Source organism: Gossypium hirsutum, chromosome A03 (genome assembly GCF_007990345.1).
Source record: "Gossypium hirsutum isolate 1008001.06 chromosome A03, Gossypium_hirsutum_v2.1, whole genome shotgun sequence".
NCBI lineage: Eukaryota > Viridiplantae > Streptophyta > Magnoliopsida > Malvales > Malvaceae > Gossypium > Gossypium hirsutum.
The window spans coordinates 79,565,210-79,570,853 of record NC_053426.1 but is presented as its reverse complement, the minus strand read 5'-3'; positions in this window follow the sequence as shown (position 1 = coordinate 79,570,853).

The window sequence follows — 5,644 nt, the reverse complement described above, 5'->3', positions numbered from 1 at the left end:
GAACTTCGTTGTACAGGACCGAGCTTAATGAGAAATAGATTCACGGGGTTGATTTGGTCAGAGAAACTAAAGAAAAGGTGAAACTAATTCATGATTGTTTTAAAACAGCTTCAGATCAATAGAAATTGTACGAGGATTTGAAATGAAAGGATATTGAATTTCAAGTTGGTGATAAAGTGTTTCTGAAAGTATCATCGTGGAAGAAAATTCTTAGATTTGGTTGCAAAGGCAAGTTGAGTTCGCGGTTCATTGGGCCGTATGAGATTATTGAAAGAATAGGGCCAGTGGCATATCGATTAGCTTTGCCTTCGAAATTGGAAAGGATTCATAATGTGTTTCATGTATAGATGTTGCGCCGTTATTGATCAAATCCTTCGCACATAATTTTGCTGACAAAGATTGAGATTCGACCCGATAAAACTTATGGTGAAGAACTGATCAAGATTTTAGCTCTGGAAGTTAAACAGTAGAGAAATAAAAGCATAGCTCTAGTGAAAGTATTGTGGCAATGACACGAGGTCAAAGAGGCTACATGGGAACCCGAAAAATCTATGAGAAAATAGTAGCCTAACCTCTTTTTTGGTAAGATTTTTGGGGAAAAAATCCCTAAAGGGGGAGAGTTGTAATAGCCTGTTTTTGGGTCAAATCAGAACAGTGGTTTTGGGGCCACGAATCCAAAGTAGAAATATTTATTTTGTTATTATTTTAAGGTCTACAGTATGATTGAATGATTGTGTGAAATTTTCATTAAGAAATCTTATCATTCGAGTGTCCAATTTGACTAGAAGGACTAAATTACAATAGGTGCAAAACTTGAGTTCTCTATGTTAAAGGTGCCTAATTGCTATGAATTCTTAAATTAGAGGTCCTTAAATGGTAATTATACCATTATATAGTATGGACAAAAATGGACATGGTTAGGTAAAATTTTGAAGTTTTTCATTAAGGCCATTTTAGTCATTTGGTAAATAAAGACAAAATTAACAAATAAATGTGCCCATCTTCTTCAATTTAGCCCCCCTAGTCAAATTTTACAAGGAGAAGCCATCGCTAGGGTTTGGCCAACTTCCAAGCTCAATTGTAAGTCCATTCTTGTCCCATTTTTAATGATTTTTATATTTTTGAGATCGTCGTAACTTGATTTAGTTATTTCAAGGACTAATTTGAAAAAAAGGTGAAGTTTAAAATTTTACTCATGTTGAACATGTATGTATTCTGATTTTTGATGGTAGAAAATACATGTTTTTTGTTTGTTAAATGACTTTTGTAAAGTGATTTTCGGTAAAAACAACAAATAGGAACTTATTTGTAAAAGTCTATAAAATAGGTAAAAAGTGTGAATAAGTTAAAAATGTGGGCTGTCATAAGTGTGAAAAAGGTTTGGCTAGGCTTGGGTTGTAAGGAAATTGAAAGAAATTCATTTTACGAGCCTAGGAACTAAAAGGTAAAATGTCAAAAGTTTAGGGGCAAAAATAAAACTTTTGCCATAGTGTGTTTTTGGGCTAAATTGAATAATGTGATGATTAAATAAGTTAAATTTGATATTATAGATCAAGAAAAATGAAGTTTGAGTTTAGACCGGGGAAAGAACAAGGTTGTGGACTAAATCAAACTAATAGTCATTTTTGTAATCGAGGTAAGTTTGTATGTTAAATAAGCTTTAATATAATTGTATTTAAATGCTTTATTATTGCATGAACTGTATGATTGATTGTGTGGATGAGTTTAACTTTATTGATGAGTTCGACGACGGTTCGATAAGCAAGAAATCTCGTTTGAACCTTAGGAATATATTAGAATACATGTGACATGTCATAAGGTTACCATATGTTATGTGATTATGTGATCCGGGTGCTAGTCTCGTACGTCCTACTGGTGGCTGAGTATACCGGCATATGTTGTGGTTACATGATAGCTTGTGTTAGCAACACTGATTAGATACGCCTTAACTAACAACTTGTGTGAGCAGGCCCATTGACTAGCTTGAGAGCGAGCAATTATGCGATATGAGATTGAGGTAGCTTGGCTACCTATATGGCACTCAGTGTGCAAGATTCCCATGTATCTGACATTATTATTCTGAGTGGTTCACGGGTATGTCAAGGATGGGAATAAGTGTAAATTCGTTACGCTGAGGTATAGGTATGTACTCAAAGCTTATGAATATTAATTCGTGAAATGACGGTTTCAAGGTAAGTTGTGAAGGAAGTGAATTATGCCCACGAGATTATGGTAAAATATGTTATCTTATGTTATATTACTTGCATGATTAATGTATGGTAAAGTTGCTTATTTCTTCATACAAGCTTACTAAGCAATATAGCTTACTCCATTTTATTTTTAATGTTTTATAGTGTCACCAAGCTAGCTCAAGATTGGAGATCATTGGACGTCGCATCACACTATCAAACTGTCTTTTGGCTACCAATGATTTTAAAACATTTTCAGAGTATGGCATGTATAGGGACTTGGTCATTTTGTTATATGTGCCATTTGATTTGGCCAAATGTATTGGCTTATTTTTGTTTAAGGTGATTTGGTATTTAGCCATGTAATTGGCTTATTTTGGCTAAAATGATCGTAAGCCCATTTATATAAGTATATGGGTTAATGTCTTCTTGTTTTTGTGTTTTGTAATGGGTTGCTATGTGTTTATTATGGTTAAATGACTTGTTGAGAAATGGATGAGATGGGTCCTTTGGTGTGCTAGGAAATCTCAGTAGAATTATGCATGATGAAGTATTCATGTTGATACTTGTAAATGTGAGTTTGGTATGAATTGATTTGGTAAATTATGCTATAGTAAATATGTTAAGTGTTGGTAATGATCGATATGATTTGGCCTTGATTATGGATATTTTGGTTGCTTAAACATGGCATGGATTATGCCATTGAACTTGTGTATGTGTAGCTGTAAATGAGGGTGACAAATGGTTTGGTAGATAGCCTTTATTTTGTCCACATGGGTAGACACACGGGCGTGTGTGACACACAATCTTCCCCATGGGCATGTGTTCTAGCCGTGTGTCTCCTGCACCTTAATTTTGAGAAATAGAATGCTCAGAATTGAGCACACAGGCAAAGATACGTGCGTGGGTCTCAACCGTGTGAGGCATACAGCCTCAGGCACTAGCGTGTGTCTCGACTGTGTGAAGTCTGCACCTATTTTATGAAAATATAATTTACCACACGACTTGACACACGAGCGTGTGACTTGGCCATGTGACATCAATTTGTTCATGCATTGCAAAACAAAAAGTTACATGGCTTAAGGACACGAGCGTGTGTGACCACGCCCACGCGGGCGTGTCCCAAACCACACGGGCGTGTGACCCCTGTTCATAGCAAAAATTTTCTAAGTTTTGTAAAAATTTCCTAAGTTCTCAATTTAGTCTCGAGCCACTATCAAAGCATGTTTCGAGACTCTTAGGCTCGTATTAGGGACTTTATGATTGAATGCGAATGGTTTTAATTTGGATGAAAATTTATGACCCAGAATTGTATGTTTGCTCGCTTTGTAAGTCCAGTAATGCCTCATATCCTGTTCCGACGTTGAATACGGGTAAGGGGTGTTACAACCCTGTCACCCCGGTAATGTTTGTGGTAGTCAAGGTACTACCAAGAATACAACAGTTAGATCTGAGGAACAAGCACCTGCAAGGACATATGTTATTCGTACTAGAGAAGATGCCTCTGCAGCAGACATCATTACTAGTACATTTTCTTTACTTGATACTGATATTACTGCATTGATTGATCCTAGTTCCACACATTCACACATATGCACGAACCTAGTGTCTGTTAAAAATTTACCTATTGAATTCACTGAATTTGTGATTAAAGTTTCAAACCCCTTGGGCCAGTGTATTATGGTGGATAAAGTTTGTAAGAACTTATAACACCCCCTACCCATATGTGACTCTGGGATAGGGTCTGAGGAGTTAGAAGACTCAAACATAAACATTCATACAAAACCAGGCCGTAAAATTTCATTCGAGTTAAAACCATTCTTACACAAACATATTGTCCCTTATATGGGCCCACGAGGCCCTGAACATACATTTAGGGGTGGTCCGGGACTAAACCGAGAACTTTCAGAACTTTTGTGACACTTAGAAAATTTTCTTGTTTTGGAGGGTCACACGCCCGTGTGGCTTCAGACACGCCCGTGTCCTCAGCCCGTGTAACTCTCTGTTTATGACATCATCAACACAATTAGGGTCACATGGCCAAGTTACATGCCCATATGCTTAGGTCGTGTTGCGAATTAAATTCAAAAATCAGGTACAGACTTCACATGGCCTGGGCACATGCCCATGTCCTAAGGCCCTGTCCTTCACACGATTGAGACACTCGTCCGTGTCTCTGCCCGTGTCTTTACTACTGAGCATTCTATTTTGCATTTAATAGGGTGCAGGGGTCATACAACCGGAACACATGCCCATAGGACAGACCGTGTGTCACACACGCCCGTGTGTCTACCCGTGTGGACAACTTTGAAGCTATTTTCCAAACCTTTTGTCACCCTTAATGATACATGCACACTTACACACCTCAATGACATCCTACATGGAATAAATGGGCACTTACACCTTCACAAACATAGCTCATGCATATCAACTTCTTACCAATTTATACTTGCTTAAGACTCCATATTTTATTTAGATTAAGCTTACCAAATCACATGCAATATATAACATCAATTTACTTCAATTTTACAGATTTATGCCTTAGTTGTTATTATGTCACTTACTCACAATTCCATCATCAACCATCCATGATCATATCCACAATTTATCCATACCAAAATGAATTTAACCACATCATGAATAACCTTAACACAAGCAAGCATATTGAATAGGATTGCATCCCCATAATTAATATGAGCCATATCTCATGACCATATACAAAATGAATCATCAAACCATTATAAGCCAACACATTTGGCTCAACCAATATGACATATAACAAAAAAACCAAGTCCTTATACATTCCATACTCAAAATATTTAAATTCACTATACCCAAAAGATTAGTTTGATAGTGTGAATCGAGCTTCGACGTCCTTCGATCCCCAAGCTAGCTTGGCGATACTATAAGAAAAATGGAAAAGAAAAGGGAGTAAGCATAAAGCTTAGTAGGTTTGCATGTAAATAATTAACAACATTAACCATGCATTATTATACACATAACATAATAATATTTATCACAATGTTATCAAGTATAATAGATACATTTTAAGTCATGCCATTTACATAATGTACAATAAAACTCATGATCATAATTCATTCATTCTCTTCTTCAAAGGACTCATCAATTCATAATCTCAATGTTTATGAGCTTTGTGTACATACCTGTACTCTTTCAACATGATCATACCTTGTCATCTCTTTGACATAATCGTTGGATTACCTGTTGAACCACTCGGAATACTAAAGGATACTCGGGAACTCTCATACACATGGTAGGATGCGAATGCCATATCCTAGATATGGTCTTACATGGGATCACATATCAATGCCAATGCCATGTCCCAGACATGGTCTTACATGGGATCACATATCGATGCCAATGCCATGTCCCAGACATGGTCTTACATGGGATCACATATCGATGCCAATGCCATGTCCTAGACATGGTTTTAC